Source organism: Capricornis sumatraensis, chromosome 3 (assembly GCF_032405125.1).
Source record: "Capricornis sumatraensis isolate serow.1 chromosome 3, serow.2, whole genome shotgun sequence".
Taxonomy (NCBI): domain Eukaryota; kingdom Metazoa; phylum Chordata; class Mammalia; order Artiodactyla; family Bovidae; genus Capricornis; species Capricornis sumatraensis.
This window is the reverse complement of record NC_091071.1, coordinates 96,485,986-96,504,553: the sequence shown is the minus strand read 5'-3', so window position 1 is coordinate 96,504,553 and position 18,568 is coordinate 96,485,986.

Below are 18,568 nucleotides of genomic sequence, written 5' to 3'. Positions count from 1 at the left end.
TCATTCCTACATGTTAGGGATATCTATTAATATGTGCTCTTAATTGTTTTGGCACAAGTTCAGTGTCAACGAATGAATGATGCACATGTTTTATCATGTTCTTAAGGGATGATAATGTGGTTCCCCAGAACGGTGTGTCTTTATTTCTTTGAGGGCAGGGTTCTTCAATATGTGTCATAAGGGATAGAGACCTATCTGTTTGTTTTTTTTTTTTTCCTCAGCTAGTGCAATGATGCAAAATTTTTGTTCCATTATAATGCATTTTCTTAGAATGGCATTATCAGGAATAGTATATAGATTAATGCCTGAGAAACTAGCTGATCACATGGGGCTATATTTTCCTTTATCCCTTCAATGTGACGGAAAACTCATATTCTATATTTTCATATCAATGACAATGTGATGACACAGCAAAGGAGTTATACTGGCTTGTTGCACACATCAACTGTAATCTTCTTTGTGGAAAAATATGTTTATTTTGAACAAGAAAAAAGAAACTCGAGTGTTTCAAGTATCAGGAAGGCTATGTTGGAGAGGATAGCGATTGGCTGTTGTTTGTCTACTCCACGGGCAGAACAAGGAGAAATGGGATTGAATTTTAGTAAAACGGGTTTAAATTAGCCATGCAGAAGCACTTATGTAACACACCACAATGGGTTGCAATGGTTGCCTTCTTTTATTCCCAGGCACTCCATCTGCTGTATTCACCAAGGCTCAGCACAGTGCCTGGCATAGAGAAGGTGCTCAACTAATGTCAAATGAATAAAAAGAAAGAATGAATAAGGGAGATGCTGATAAAAAACATAACTGGGTATTAAAGTTTAACAGTGCCATTGTTTTAGAACATTTGCAGGGAAATCATAACTGTACCTATTCAAAAATCTCCCGGGAATTTAAAGTGATAACAATATGCCATATTTACCTACTTGTGGTCATGCATGTTAAGTTGCTTCAGTCATGTCCGACTCTTTGCAACCCATGGACTGAACCCCCCAGGCTCCTCTGTCCATGGGATTCTCTAGGCAAGAATATTGGAGTGCATTGCCATGCCGTCCTCCGGGGGATCTTCCCCACCCAGGGATCAAACCTGAGTCTCTTATCTCTCCTGCAAATTGGCAGGAGGGTTTTTTACCATTAGTACCACCTGGGAAGCCCTATTTACCTACGCAGATTCCATTTTTTTTTTCTTCAGACGTTTTACTTTTAAAACAGTACAGTATGAAGTATGTGGGGCTGTCATGTCCCACAGTACAGTATGAAGGGAGTGGTGGGCTGGGAGACTTCGGACCCTAGCACAGTTCACTACTGGTGGGGAGCTGGGGCTATTAGCTGCAGTAGTTGCTTTCAAGAGGCCTCTGAAGATGGAATATTCTGGAGATATTAAGAGGTATGCATTGTATCTACTTATTTCTGAAGGGTTTTTCCACTAACTGATTTTTTTTTGTTTGTTTTTTTGTGTGTGAGAAAGAGAGGGAATGTGGTCAGTTATTTACTATTCTTTATAATGTTCAGCTGGACCTCAAAAGAGGATTTTATTTGAAAGATGAGAAAAAGGACTTAAAACAAGGGGCCAAGTGCAGCCACCAGACACTGAGGAGTTCTGAGTGCTCAGAGAAGGTATCCCTTCCCTCCACATGTGGACTGCTTGCCAGAGGACTGGCCAGTGCCAGATTTTAACCAGAGAAGACCAGTTAGCATTGCACAGTGCCCAACCCTTGGGTTGAGGTTTCAGTGGCTCAGGCTCCAGGGACTTCTGTGCAAGGTTTCTGGTGACGATGGTGTTTGGGGGTGATGTGGGTGGGGCCACTTCATTCAGTAGGAAGGGAAGGCACTATAGAGCTTACAAGTTTAATGAAGCTAGGAAGATCATTAAGGCCTGATCACAATTATACTGGGGCTTCCCAGGCAGCACGGTAGTAAAGAATATGCCTGCCAATACAGGAGATGCAAAAGATGTGGGTTCGATCCCTGGGTTGGGAAGATTCCCCTGGAGGAGAGCATGGCAACCCACTCTAGTATTCTTGTCTGGGAAAATTCTAGAACAGAGGAGCCTGGTGGGCTATAGTCCATGGGGTTGCAAAGAGTTGGACATGACTGAGCACACACACACACACAATTATACTGTTTGCAAATTACAAGAAGTACAAAATCCAAACTAATAAATACAAGCAAAATGCTATCTTGTGTCACCTTCAAAAAGAGAATAGTAAAAATGTCATTACATTTGAAAACAATTTTTAGGTTAAACATTTTCACTCTGCAAGCCTTCTTCTATGTGCTTGATGATGGCTTGGAAATAGCTGATTATAAATTTGGCCGATCACAAGAAGCCTAATATTTCAGAAACACAATTATAAAAGTTCCTTCAAAATGTTTACAGCAAAGTGACTGTGCTTAATGTGGTCCATTGAAACCTGTTTGATATAATTGCTCTCTGGAAGTCATGGTACATGCAGTCTGCAGAGCATTTAAATAGCCTCAAATCTGGGAGATTGAGCGGGAAAAAGTGTGAGGTTAGGGGTATATTTTAAAGGGTGCTCAGAGCATATTACATAGATGCCTAGCAATATTTCCTTATAAAGTGAAGTATCCAATGATTCCTTTGCCTTCAATGCAATCTTTTACAGCATGCTGAGAGATAGCTTTGAAAGTGATGGATCTAATCCTTTAGTATATTCTACTTGATAGTCAATCTGGATGAGAAGAAGGTGAGACTTTGACCTCGTGTAAAAAATGCTCTACATCTGGTGATGTGTACTTTTATGTTAAAATGCTTAGATTGGTTTAATCTGTACAGCCAGGACAAGTGCTCATTGTCTTCCAGCTGACTGCACTCCTTTGGTGTGACTTGTGCGTTGGGAAGGGAGATGACAACTCCAGTTTCAGTGAGAGGAGTTGTAAGTGAATGTACAACTCTCTGTGGAATAGAGTTATTTCCTAGCATGCTCTGAGCTTTGCTTGATAATGTGAAATGATGATTTTAAAGTATGTTTTATTCCTTACATGACTACACTGTTTGCACATCAACACATGAGAATGCTGGGTGCTTCCATTTCAGGCTGCTCTTAATTATGTTTTTAACATCCTAGAAGGGCTAGACTTGTAATTCAGTGAGTCCTTCAGTTCAGGCCATTAAATTTTATTAATTAATACTGTTGTCTAGTATTTAGATAGAATAAATTGCTCATATTTAATTTTATTATCTTGTATTCGTAACACATGCTTCTATTACAGACACTCAGGTGTACTTATGTAATAACAGCTTTAAAGTTCGTTTTATCAATGTGTACATATTGGGATGTAATATTACTATAGTGTTTTCAGCTCTCACATCTCGCTTTTTTTTCTTTCACAGGGCATTATGAAATATTTGTTGCAAGTATTCGCTCTATTCTTGATAGATGAGGCAACTAGAGGCATGGAGTATTGAAACAAATTGCAAAACCACAGTCTTTGGTTAATCCCCAGGGAATGTCTCTTTTCAGATTTCCAAAGGAATGCTCCCACAGCCTTTGATGAAAAAAGTCAGGATGTAGAAGTTTAGTGATTAATTCTCCAGCTCCATGCTGTTCCCTGGGTTAGTGCAATTCAAAGAATCTTTAGGTAGAAGCTAACCCACAAGCCCCATTAGGAAGGGGCAATGTATGTCTTGCCTACCTGTGTTTCCTGGGTATGTGTGGGTACTCAGTTGCTCAGCCCTGTCCAACTCTTTGCAACCCCATGGACTGTAGCCTGCCCAGCTCCTCTGCCCATGGAATTTTCCAGGCAAGAATCCTGGAGTGGGTTGCCATTTTCTCCTCCAGGGGATCTTTCTGACCCAGGGATTGAACCTGCATCTCCTGCTTTGGTAGGCAGATTCTTTACCCTTGAGCCACCTGGGATAACCCATTTCTTGGGTGAAGTTGCTCAGTCATGTCCAACTCTATGTGACCCTGTGGACTGCAGCCCACCAGGCTCCTCTGTCCACGGGATTCTCCAGGCAAGGGTACTGGAGTAGGTTGCTATTTACTAACTAATAAGCATCTGTTGACTCAGTGAATGAGTGAATGAGTGAATGGGAGCAAAGGCTTCTAACAGGCTTGCCAGTGGTAACTGGGGCTCTCTGGAGAGCTCAGTAACAGTGGGTCTTTATCTGACCAACCACCTGGCACAACCTGGGAGTGCACCACCGCCCAAACATCTCCCTTGGCTTTGCCCCATCTGTCTGCTGCGCTCATTTCCTTCAGGGCACCTTGAGGCCCGAGTCTGGTGCACTGACCACCAATTTTGATCTGGTTCTCTGCGTCAGAAGAGGTTAGGAAGTGTGGGTCCTATTCAGATTGGATGAGGTAGGTGAAAGCGTTCTAAATGCCTCCCAGGTCACGATGGGTTGGGTGCTACAGCAAAGGCGTCGAGGAAGTTCACCTTAGAGCTGTCGGTGCGGGACTTCCGCCCCGGGTCTGCGTGGTTCATCACGCCTCCGCGTCAGCACCGTCCTCTCTTTCCTTTGGACCTTTCCCGGAGACAACTAGCATGCCGTCTCCCCACAGCTCCCATGGCTGCATTCTGCCGGGTGCAACGCTGATGGACCAAGGAAGGTGCAGCGAACAGCCCTCCACGGCACCCTGTGCTGCCCAGGGAGCACACAGCTGAGGTTACTTACTGTCTTCGGGTCTCCACCGTGCCTTCCCGAGGAGGCGCACAGGGACAGATTTCTCCATGGTCTCATAACCAGGAGTAATTGTGTCTCTCCTGAGCAAATGGCTTCTTCTTTGTTTTAGGGACACTGCAAGTCATGCCATGGATCATGTTTCTCTCTTTATGTAGCCTGTCTGAAAACTCAGATTCAAATTTACAGCCTACCTTGGGCAAGTATGTAAGATTTTCTTGCTAGAATTTTGTCTCTCTTAATTTCAGGGTGCTTTTCCTTAGACTCATTTTACTCATCTATTTTCAATTTCCTCTGTCTTATTGTAGTAAATGCATTTTTGTTTCTTTGTATTTGGTTGTTCACTTTGTAAGTAAACCAAGTTAAATTCTTTTGAGGAAAAAATACTAGGGTATAAAGAAACAAAAATAATGACCAGTGTGTTCATGTAACACCTTTTAGTTTTTTTTAAATTCTCTAGGCCTGAATTTCATACCTTTCCTCCTCTAATCTCAACATCAATCCACTGCTGTCTAGTGTCATAATCCATTCTGTATATTTTTTAAAGGAATTTGACCATCATATTAAACGTGAGATGTTTACAGCTGATCCCTACAGCTGTTCCTTTCTGGCCATGTGACTTTAGCTAAATTATTTAATCTTTTTCATTTGTAAGAAGAGTAATAATGTTTTGTGAGAAGGTTGTGAGGATTATGTGAAATACACTTTGTAAAGTATCTAGTAACTTCTTTGACACATAGTAAGCCTTTTGTTTAAAACAGTCTCATAAATGCACTGGACTTGGAGTATAACTGCTTCTTCACTCAGTAGCTTATGACTCTGGGCAAATCATTTTACTTCTTTGGATCATGTTTTAATCATATGTGATTTTATGGCATGGCTTAGAGAATCCTTATGGTTCTGGTTTTGCTGTTATTCTTGGCTTCTAAAGTTGGCTCTAAGTAACCTGTGAGAGTGTGCCCCCATTCTGTCCTCCCTAGAAATGGTATGGATATATTCACCTGGGCAAAGAGATGTCTGGGGAAAAGGGATTCAGATCTGAAGTAGGGAAATGGAATGGTCCATTGTGCTGGTCTTTATTTCGTCACTGGTGTTGATTATGGTATTTGCAAGGGCAGGGTCTTCTGGAATACTGTGAATTACTAATGATTATAGACCTAAATTTAAGTGGATTTCAAAATACCTGGCATTATGGATGCTACTCTCTGTAGTGAATAGTCTATAACCCAGTTGCTTGGTGAATACATAGAGAGGCAACAGTGGAATGAAGGGAGATGCTGGTCAACGACCATGTTGGCTAATGAACACATTTGGTTCAACCATGGAGTCAATCAAAACAAGTGTCTGTCTCCAAGATATGGTTTCTACTCAGACACTGTTGGGCAATAGGAGATCTCAAAAGCAAGAGGAAACTCATTTATCAAGAAGATAAATAAGAGTTTGTAATAGATGATGTAGAAGAACAATCTACACTGAAATGAAGCTGTACTCTTAGCAATTCATCAAGATGCATGGGGCCTTTGTGGTTAAGAGCACAGAATTCTTTAGTGTGTGGTTTCGTCCATGTTACTTAACCTCTCAAAGCCTCAGTTTCCTCATATCTCAGAGGAATATTGATGCTCACTTTATATGATTGTTCTAAAGAGATAATATAAATGCCAAGATATGTTACTCATGGGTAACTATTATTAAAACTACAAGTACTGTTACAAATGTCAGATTTACACTGGACTTCAAGGCATTGCTACTCCTAATCTAGTAAACTATGCACATTATAAGAATAAATGTTAAAAAACAAACCATTAGGTGAACAATGATTGGAGTAGAGTGCGTATACAGAGAAAAAATTTCTAATAAATATTTGACTCTGTGTACCATTTCCATTAGTTTTGTCCCTGAGACCTCACTTTAAAAGGGTCACCATCTACTTTTGCTTTTGATTGATTTCATTCTGTGTGTATGAGTTGGGATTATAAAGATACTAGTTTCCATGAACTTCCCCCATACTCCATAATCCCATTCTGTCTACTTCTTTTGAAGCTTTCTTGTCTCCTAACTTCATCTGAGATAAATGCAGATTTGCTCAGCTTGTTTGAAGAAAGCATTATGACCCTGAATCCTGAGAAGTCTTTATTTTATAACATAACTTTAAAAATGGTAAGAAACAAATTAACCCTGAAGAAAGTGAGTGTTAAGAGACTGTAGAACTAGTGTTACAAAAACAGAGAAACCACTGAAAACTAGTCTGGTTTGGGTTCAAGTATTTTTGTCTCAATGAGCTTTAACTTTTGCTTGGTCCCCTGAAAATTCAGTGAAATTTTGAGATTCTAAGTGGTGACAATGTGTGGTGGTTACAGCCTGAGAACAGAGCACCTGGGAGTGGTGGTTTTCTTGTGTTTCACTGTTTGAATCTTTCAGAAGAGAAGTGAAATTCTACAGTCTGAGTTTCATTGATTTATTTAATTTTGACCTGCATTTTTATGTACAGTTTCTCCTATGTTAAGTCATATGCTGGGCCATTTGAATTTGAAAATTTATGGATAATTTTGCAGGCAGTCTTTTAATAGAAGTCAGAACTGAAATCTACGATTCTGGCTGCCTACCACTTAAAAATCAGGATACCCTTAATTCAGTTTTGAAAAGATGTTCCATATTTATTGGTTGATTATTAAATTAGTGTATTGGTTTTTATAAGTAATTTCTCTACATTAATCTTAAATTTAAAACCTTTTAAATTGTGGTTAAAAAACACAACATAAAATTTGCCATCTTCACCATTGTGTATACAGTTCTATAGTGGTAAGCATTTTCACACTGTTGTGCAACAGAGCTCCAGAACTTTTCATCTTGCAAAACTGAAACTTTAGACCCATTAAATAATAACTCATTTCCTCCTCCCCAACCCCTGATCAGTTCAGGTTTCAAGTGGGATATTTATGAAAGTGAAAGTGTTAATCACTCAGTCATGTCCAACTCTTCGCAATCCTGTGGACTATAGCCTGCCAGGCTCCTCTGTCCATGTAATTCTCCAGGCAAGAGTACTAGAATGGATAGTCATTCTCTTCTTCATAGATCTTCCTGACCCAGGAATTGATCATGGATCTCCTGCATTGCATGCAGACTCTTAACTGTCTGAGCTACCAGGGAATATGTTTTGTGATTGGGTGAATTGCCAATTGTAGGGTACTGTGTGTTTACTTGAAAGTATGGGCAAGAGGCAGGCATGAGTGTTTTTAGCAGGTACTGATATCTCAGTGCCTTCATTTAATGTTCAGGGTCCCAGATGGGAAATTAACATCATGGAAGAGTTTTAAGTGAAAAAAACTTAAAGGGTGAGTGAGGTTCTGAGACCCTGGTACAGAGCCCCTCCACTTATTTAAAAAGTTAAGATGCTGAGATCAAGTCATCTCATTGGCCATGTACCATTATTACCTTCATAGCTACCATATACTAATATGCTGGGTGAAATAATGGCAGGATAATAATGATGATGAAGGTGTTGATATGACAGTGTTAATGACAATATTGATCGCTCAGATTCATGGATGTTTCATTCATCTCTCAGATCTCTTGCCTGATAATGTTACAAAGTTTGGAAACTGTGTTTGATGATACTCCTTTGGCCTCCGCATAGTTAAATTTATAGACCTCATGACCTGGAGTCACTTTAGGACTTGGTTCTTGAGTGTTTCAAGCACATTTTACATTAAACAAATTTTTAATGAGTCAACCTGGGAATTTAATTATCATTTATAAATTTGTTTCCTTGCTAAAAATGTATTTTGAGTCCAAAACAATAAATTAAAAATTTTAAGGAACTTATCCTTTAAAGTATCTCAACTTGTTCTTATAATTTTATATCAGCATTTAATCAAATATTTTAATTTGGTTTTGAAATAAAAGCTATAGCTTAATTTTAATAATGGAGAACATTAGGATAGCTAAAAATGAACAACATTGCATATATTAAGTTCTTTCAGTTAATTAAATGCAGTCATTTATATTTAGTTTTTGACTGAAATATAGGGTAAGAGTTTTTAAGCTTCAATCGAATTTTTTAACAATACTTTTCTTATTTTGCTACTACTATCAGTTTTCACATCTCTCAACTCACATATTTTGTCTACTCTTAACTAATTCTGAGTGGTAGGGAGAGTTAAACTAAAATTAAAAGTGTGTTTCAAGTAGTCTACAAATTAGTTTATCCAAGCACAGATAATCAAGTATGGAAGGTGTTAGTACTACTTAGACAGTGATAGGCTACAGGAAAATAGAATGAGAGAAATATTCAGTTGTAGTGAGTTTATTTAACTGAATCTGGGTGGCAGCATGCCCCTGAGAATTTTTTCTAAGGTCTTTTCGGTGGTGGAGTATATAGAGGTAACCCCAGTATTAATTATAATATTGGCATATGAAAAAAAGTATGCTACATGTTTTACGACGTTCATTGCTTGGATTGATGAGCTGATTTAGCAGATTTAAGCCTGGGTTCTTTTCCTTTCTTGAAGCCTCATCTGATTCTCTCGCTGTTGATAAGAACACCCTTCCTGGTTAGAGGAAGACCATTTTTAAGACAAAATAATATGGATGACTACAGTTCTCTGCTAGCACCTACACCAGAGTTAATATGGTGAGGGTACTGAGATCAGAACCATCATCTACAACTTGGCAACATTAAACAATATGGAAAGGGTCCAGGGATAAAAGTAGAAGCAGCACCAGATTAGAACCTTAGAGACCTACCTTGTGGATAGGTGTAAGGAAACACTAGTAGTAACTTTATTAATATTTACAATACTTACCAATAATTGAATGTTTTCCATGTGCCATATGCTGTGTACATCATTTTGTTTAACCTTTACAAAACTTTGTAAGGTAAATCTTCTGATGAACCCCATTTGGAGATTAAAAAAACCTCCAGAGATTTGGAGAAGTTAAATCATGTTTCTCCAGCTGGTGCAAGTGGTAAAAGATCTGGGATTCACCCAAAGATTGCCTGACCCAAACACAAATATGTCAGTTTTCCTGCTAGTGGTTGGGGGAGGAATTTGAGACTCAATTGCTGTTCTTTGGGTGACCATTTTGCCTAGTTACTGCCCATCAGTTAAACTTGAAGTCCCTTACAAAGTTCTCCTTTGTTCTGCTTCCTTCCTCTTTTTTACGTCTGGTTATTTTCTTCCCTCTTCTCATATCACTCTCAGATTGGATGCAAAGGTCATGGTTCCTGCTCATTCTCTTCCCTCACTGCAAAACCTGGATTAATTAGGACAGAGGAGCCAGAAATATGGTGACCAGTCAGTTTCTCTTTCTATGCACTTTAGCCCAACTCTCAGAATGAATTTAGATTAGGCATACTCAAGGATATCCATGAGTAATAACTATAAGCTTTGTCATAGATAACTGTATTGGGTGTGTTTAAATGTACAACTCTGTTTTTCTATTATGATGTGATATTTCATGTTGACTTGTCAAACTGAAAAATACCCATATTGATTTTGCAGAAAGCTTCACATGTGAGATAAATGCACTCAGAGACTCCTCACAAGTAGCTCTTTGGAGCTTCAGATGTGAAATGGATCATTCCTCAATCTGTAATAGACCCTTCTGTGAAGCTCTTCAATCAAACCTGAGAATTCAAGGGGAAATTGAGGGGAGGATGAGAAACCCCTACAGGGGGATTTGAGTGAAGTAGTTGAGAGAAAACCTGGAGTATTTGCTGCATCTTTTTTTCAGTTCTTTTCTTGAGCGTGTAGGAAGACTGTCAATCACTGTGCAACCTTACCTGGGCTATTTGTGCGTCGTACCTGGGTACAGCGAGACAAGCTAGAGAGGACTCCCGCTATGCAGGCACCTGTGATTCTTTTCCACTGGTCGTTTTTCCTGACAGCCTTCAGGTTATTTTTTAAGTGGCTATTTTAATATAGATTTATTATTTTATTATTAGATGTTCTCTTTCCATGAGATTATTTATATTATTAGTTGATAGGATGAATTTTTTTTTTATCTTTTGAGAAAAGCATAAGCAATCTTTTAAGAAAGTTAGTGAAGAATGATAACTAGTTGGAAGAATTGTCATATTTTGTTAAGTGATGATCCTGGTACGTACATCTTATTTAGAACTCATGTTTGTAGATCATGTAATGACTTTTAATTAGTTTGTTTTCAGTAAAGCAAGAAGACAGATTTACCCCTACTAAGGGAAACAGCATTGCTCTGAAATTAGTTTTTATGTCACAATTTTTATTTATTTGGGGGCACATTTTCAATTGGATATTTCTAGGTTAATGAAAAGAAACTCTAGAATTTTCAGTGGGCTATTTAGTTTGGGGGAACAGTTAATCCTGACATAATAAAACCTGTGCGTTGGAATTTATGCTCAAATATAGAATATGTTTGATAATAGTTTTTGGTGCTGAAGCTGCTGTGAAATGATTGCTATCCCCTATCTGTGTCATAATTTCTCAAAGCCATGGAGATGGTGTTGTTTGTAAAGCTTGAATATTAGTATAATCTTAAGAGCATATTAATTGCCCGGGAGGCTTACATATTTGTTCTTCGCATGTGATTAAAGATCACGGCAGCTTATACAGCATAATTTTAGAGATGGAGAAAATGACTATTGTAATACTTGCTACTCTCAGTTTCCTCTACAGCAATGCCCTTACACCTTTCTTTTTCAGGCGTTTTGTAGCATCCTAAACAGAAGGATATTGAAGGGAGCTGATTCTGCTTTGATCCTTGTGCTTGTTGTCAAAGCGCTTGGGATTGAAGAGACTGTTGGCTACAATTGACTGTGACAATTAGGAGATGATCAGAGCCCTAGAGTGGAGCACTTAAAGGGTAATTTACATGTCAGTTTGTCGAATAAAAAAAAAGAAGATATTCAGCTAAGATTTTTTTCCCCTCAGAGCCTTGTAAACTGCAATTTGTGCTCTGGTAAGAAAAACCTGGCAGAGGACTTAGGATAGCCATTACCATTTGAAAAGAAGCAATCATAAGGCCGCTGCTGAGCCCTTTGTCCACTAAAAATGCTGATTTGCAGGCAGTGAGTGAAAAAGTGGAACCGTCCCTAAATAAAACCTAGAGCTAGGTAACTACCCCCCACCCCCATGCCTGGTGGTTTTTTAATGCTGGTTAAAGGTGGTTTTTAAAAAACATATCTTAAATCCTACAGTTACTATCATTATAACATTGTTATTAGTCCAGAATGTTCTTTCCTAAAAAAATAATAAAAGGATGCATTGAGAAAGTGGTAGGTGGAACACACGCCGAAAGTCAATTGAAAGGGTAAAACTGGCTATCAGTGGTATCTTATTCTTTTCCCTTTTGTACATCATCACAGTTTTCCTCTAGTCATCCTTTGCACTGGGCTATTTCCCCCCTACTGTATCCATGTGCTCCTAGATTTTTCCCATTGTTTATTTACACTCCAGTTTTAAAGTGGGAACTGTATTTCTAACCTTCACATATTTAGCCTATTTAGGTGTACTTGGCTAAAAAGTAATGTAGTTTCAATCTATGATTTGCTATCCTCATGTGGTCATCTCTGTACTTTTTTATTAGGTAATCCATATAAAAAGTAAACAAAAATAGCTAAAAAATTTAAAAAAAGATAGTTGCTCGTAAATATATGGTGATCCATTTAATCGTCAAGTAGAATTTAAAAAATTAGTAATTTCAAAAGCTTTTTGTCCCCCCACTGGAAATCATTAATAATTAAAGAATAATACTAATTATAGTTTCAAGATATTCATTTGGATAATTGTCTGAAGAAAAAAGTCAATCAATATAACCATCCTATCCAGACATTTAAATTTGGTCTGTGTATTTAGTTCAGATACATATTAACTTTCGATGGCAGATACATTTTATATTCCATTTTTTGGATGCTTGGCTATAGTGAAGTGCATTTGCAGAAAATCAGCACAGTTAGAAATGAATTTGTCTTTATCATAAAACACTAGCCTCTAGTGACGAGAGCTAAGAGTATGCCCTTAAAAAGTCAGTTTTCAGTATCGAATTGCTGTTCTGGACACTATATGTTGAGTTGTAAGACTGCCGTTACTTTAAAGACATTCACTACTTTCAAACAAGAGGGCTTTATTTCTCTTCCTTTAGAGTAATAACAACAACAAATGGGTTTTTTTTCAAGAGATACCTTATGAAAGGAGTCACATTATACTTTTTTGGAGTTTCTAAAAATCACAATAGTCAATGGTGGAGAGAAATCGTAATTCATAGGTGGATGTCGGTGCCTCCTGACTGCTTTGCAAGTACACCTTTGCTTCTTTGAAAAGTTTGTCAACTCTAGTTTTCCTGTGTGCTCTGTCCCTTTTGCAAAGAACACAGTAGCAAGAGAAAATAAAAATGAGTAAGTGCGTAGGTTATTAAGTGCAAAAAGGATAATGAGACAGGGAGTCAGGCTGGGCTTCCTTAGCATGTGTCTGGAGAAGGCAAGCAATGGTAAATCTATATCAAAAATCTGGCACAGCAGGAGGTGTTCATCTTCCAGGTAATGGGTAAATGATGAGCAGATGAGCCATCCTCGTATTGATTTAAGCATTTTGTTCCAGCCAGTCACCATTAACTTTGATTTGTTTTTACTTTCCTCATAGGTTTGCATTAAAAACACTCTTGAAGCACTAATTGTATAAAATTCTGGTAACTGCACATTCTCTTTTTAGAGAGGTAATGAGTGAATGAATGAAAAGGCAGGGATGATTTACCAATCTAAGCCAGTATTGTCAGAACATTTCTATTTGACTGAAATTGTTTTGGAAGGTGAGCTGGAACAAGAGTCCTGCAACCAAAATGAAGTGACTCTGTATGTGGTTCTTGGATGCTTCCCTTCATCGAAGAAGTCCATAGAACTGTTCGGAGGCTTACACATTGATCTAAATTTTAGTTATGAGAGAATATTTAGGTGAGTCCAAAGAAAACATTTTAAAGTATGCATATTTGACTCTTAACAAGTAAATAGGAGTCTTTGAGAACTCATTTGGAATTACTTGAAATGAGTTTTCCTATCACCATCATGGTGTTTTTTTCAACATACAAATTGCCATGCTGTGACAAAATAAATTATTGAAATGATTTGGAAAGTTTTTGGAAATATACCCAAGAAAGCAGTATGTAAATTGTCTGAGTTAATACACATGTCAATTTATCAAAATGCTGCTACTGAAAACTCCTAAAGCCTTGAGCACAACATTCCAGAACATTTACTGTCTTGTTTCAAGGAGCAGCTCGCTCTTTGTACTTCTTTGAAGGTGGCACTACAGTTACTTAGGTTAAGCACATAACATTAACGAATTCCTAAGTTTGAATTTCTGGTGAACACTGATGAATTTTTCAGTTGTGTCCTGTCACTGTTTGCATTTTATCTGGCAACCCTAGGTGGCACCCTGATTAGACAGACATTGCAATCATGCATTGAATGGACAATTTAATTATTTATAAAATAGAAATTGTCATTTATGAATCATTTTACCTTTCACTGTCAGAACAGGCCAACAAACTTGCTTCTTCAAATAGAAACCAAAGGACTTTTGAACTCATCAGGGGTGAGTTTGTAATATCCCCTGTCGTTTTCCTAGGGAGCTGTGCAACTCATCATTTCAAGCGTATAGTCATTTCTGTCTAATATAATGGAGACTTCAGAGACGGTGGCTCAGGAGGCTGGCTTACCTACATTGATCAGGCTCTAACAGAATGATGCCATGAGGACATATTTCTGTGAAGCTGGATCTTTTCTTTTGTGGTAGCATTGTGACTACGTATACATGCACATATGTTACCTATCCGCTGGGTTGGTCCTCATCAAGGATCCTTCTGCCCAGTGTCATTTGAGCCAATAGATTGAGACTGAGTTTTTCCTTGGATGAGAGAATGGAAAGATGTAGCTCTCACTCTAGGGCACACACTTTCCCTTTCTGGTCTCAGGCAGGTGCGGTTCTCTCAGCTGGAGGGGAGGGGGTGGTGTTCTTGCAGGACGGCCCACCTGTGCTGCTCGCGCTCCTAATGGTGTGCTGAGTGTAGTTTCTCTGCACATGGTACTGGGTCACCATCTTTGAACTGATGTCTTGTGCAGCTCCTGCAAACAGTTCTGAAGTGAGGTGTCTGGTGTAGCTGTTTCACTCTGTGAACTCCGGTCTGAAGGGCCCTGTTTAAGGCTTCTGCACTCAGCCCCCTGTGAGTAAGTGAAACTAGACAAAGGAAAGAAAAAGGTTAGACTTTATTTTATTACTCTCAATTTTTATTTCTTGGTGACACATATGTATGTAAATATGTTGTTGTTTAGTCACTTAAGTTGTGTCTGACTCTTTGCAACCCCATGGACTGTAGCACGCCAGGCTCCTCCGTCCTTCATTATCTCCCAGAGTTTGCTCAAACTCATGTCCATTGAGTCAGTGATGTTATCTAACCGTCTCATTCCCTGTCGCCCACTTCTCTTGCCCTCCATCTTTCCCAGCATCTGGGTCTTTTTCAGTGAGTTGGCTCTTCCCATCAAAGTCCTGCCTCCTAATATCCTTACATTAGGGATTAGTATTTTAACATAAGAATTTTGGGAGGGACAGAAACATTCAGTGCATAATAATTTCTCACTGTCTTAATGCTTTTTATGGTCTGTCAGAAGGACTCTTTGTACAAGTTAAGTTTGGAGCTCTGTTTCCGCTACCCCTGAAGATCCATCTGAATTCAACTGTTGCTTCAGTGGTTAAGTCCTCACAAGCCCAGATCTCCAGAACTTTGAGTCTTCCCAATTTCTGCCTCAGAGCCTTCTCTAGAACTGCAGAAGCCCACTCCATGCTTCCTCCAGCTTACTGTGGAAATGTGAGGGAGTTCACACCCTCAAGGGCAGCCCTAAACCAGTGGGAGACAGAAGTCTGTGGAAAAATGTTGCAGCCACCTATCTTTTAAATAGGCAGTTCTGAGAGGCACTCAGCTTGTCAGAAGTTCTGTCTTCAACCGCAGGGATCATATGTTCCCTCATGGCATATTTTTCCTGGTTTTCCCTCAACCCTGCTTCATTCTCTCCATTTCCTCATCATTTCTAGAGATAAACAACACACATCCAGTTTCTTGTCGCAAGGTCTGACTTCAGGAAAACTCTAAGACACTCCTGATGCTTTTTTCCTTGCAGCACCCCAGTTCTCCCCTTGCTCTGGGTTCAGATATTTGCTTCTTTTGGTTCCATCAAGGCTTCCTTTCCTTATTTTCAGAGGAAGACGGTTCTGCCACTGTGCCTACTAAACTGAGTCATGCTGATTGCCAGACACACATGCACATTTAAGTCACTGGAATTAACCCTCCTTTACAATAAAAACTACTTTTTACAAAAAACTCTGCATGTGAGGATGCATGCTAATAGACCCATGAATACTGTTTCATTTAGTCCTCATCATGCCACCAAGAAAGAACTGGCATTTCTATCTTACAAATGAAGAAACTGAGGCTAAGACAAATTAATGGATTTCTTTCAAGACCACAAAGAAGCTAGTAAGTGGTGGAATAAGCATTTGGTTGTGATCTGACTACAAAGCCCGTTTCTTCTTCTAATTGAGGTATAGTTGACATACAACATTTTCTTGGCTTCAGGTGTACAACATAGCAGCTTGACATCTGAGTACACTGTGAAACGACAGTACACTGACTAGTCACTGTCAGTCACCCTAGAAACTAACAAGATTTTTTTCTTATGATGAGAGCTTGCAAGTTATGCTGTCTCAGCAGCCTTCGACTGTGCACTAAAGCAGTGTCGACTGTAGTCACCGTGGTACACACTGCATCTCTGTGAGCTGTTCATTTCATGACTGGAAGGCTACACCTCTAGCCTCCATTACTCATACTTCCCACCTCTAATATCCCTCCCGTCTGTCAGTCACCACTCTGTTCCCCATATCTGTGGGCTTTGTTTTGTCTGTCCATTTGCTTTGTATTTTATATTCCACATGAAAGTGGGATCATACAGTATTTGTCTTTCTCATGATGTATTTCACTTAGCATAGTACCCTCGAGGTCTATCCACATTCTTACGGTTCAAGATTTCATTCTTTTTTCATGGCTGAGTAGTATTCTATTCTGTATGTATATGTACATACACGGACAGGCACATCTTTAACCAGTCATCCTTTTATGGATTCTTAGGTTGTTTCTCGTATCTTGGCTACTGTGAATAAAGCTGCAGTGAATGGATATGTCTTTTCTAAGTAATGACGCAGTGACTATAGCGGTCTATATATCTTTTTCGATTACTTTGTTTTCCTTGGGTAAACACTCAGAAGTGAAATTGTTGTATTGTGTTGTAGTTCTATTTTTAATTTCTTGAGAAGCCTTCATACTGTTTTCATAATGGCTGTACCAATTTACATTGCCACAACACTGCACAAGATATCCCTTTTCACCACATGCTTGCCAACACTTGTTATTCCTTTTCTTTCTTTGAGAACAGTCATTCTAATCAGTGGGATGTGATATTTAACTGTGGTTTTAAATTATATTTTCTTTTGATTAGTGATATTAAACATCTTTTCATGTGTCTGTTGGCCATCTTAATGTTTTTGAAAAAATTTCTATGCAGATTTTCTGCCTAGTTTTTAACTGGATTAATTTTTGCTGTTGAGTTATTGAGTTCTTTATACGTTTTAATATTAAACCCCTTATCAGATATGTTCAGTTCAGTTCAGTTCAGTCGCTCAGTCATGTCTGACTCTTTGTGACCCCATAAATCACAGCACGCCAGGCCTCCCTGTCTATCACCATCTCCCGGAGTTCACTCAGACTCACGTCCATCGAGTCAGTGATGCCATCCAGCCATCTCATCCTCGGTCATCCCCTTCTCCTCCCGCCCCCAGTCCCTCCCAGCATCAGAGTCTTTTCCAATGAGTCAACTCTTTGCATGAGGTGGCCAAAGTACTGGAGCTTCAGCTTTAGCATCATTCCTTCCAAAGAAATCCCAGGGCTGATCTCCTTCAGAATGGACTGGTTGGATCTCCTTGCAGTCCAAGGGACTCTCAAGAGTCTACTCCAACACCACAGTTCAAAAGCATCAATTCTTTGGCACTCAGCCTTCTTCACAGTCCAACTCTCACATCCGTACATGACCACAGGAAAAACCATAGCCTTGACTAGACAAATATTTTCTCTCATTTCATTCAAATATTCTCTCAAATTTTGTTTTGTTGATAGTTTTATTTGCTGTGCAAAATCTCTTTAGTTTGATATGTTCCACCTGTTTATTTTTGCTTTTATTTCTTTTACTTTTGGAGTCATATCCTAAAAACACTGCTAAGACCTATGTCAAGGAGCTTACCATCTATGTTTTCTTCTAGAGATTTTGTGGTTTAAGTTCTTGCATTCAAGTTTTTAATTCATTTTTGGAGTTAATTTTTTGATGTAAGATAGTATTGTTGTTCATGTGGCTGTCCAGTTTTCCTAACACTGTTTATTAAAGGATTGTCCTTTCCCCATTGTATATTACTGCCTCCTTTGTCTAAAATTCATTGCCTATATATGTATAGATTTATTTCTGTGCTCACTATTCTGTTCCAATGGTTTCTGTGCCTGTTTTTAATGCCAACACTGTACCATTTTGATTACCGTAGCTTTGAAATATAGTTTGAAATCAGGGCCTATGACATCTGCAGTTTTGTTCTTCTTTCTTGAGAATGCTTTGGTTATTCAGGATCTTTTGTGGTTCCATAAAAATTTTAGGATTGCTTGTTCCATTTCTGTGAAAATTGCCGTTGGGATTTTGACAAGGATTCTACTGTATCTGTAGATTGCTATGGGTAATATGGATATTTTCACAATATTAATTCTTTTAATTCATAAGCACAAAATATATTTTCATTAATTTGTGTCTTTTTCAGTTTCTTTCATCAATGTCTTATAGATTTCAGTCACAGGTGTTTTACCACC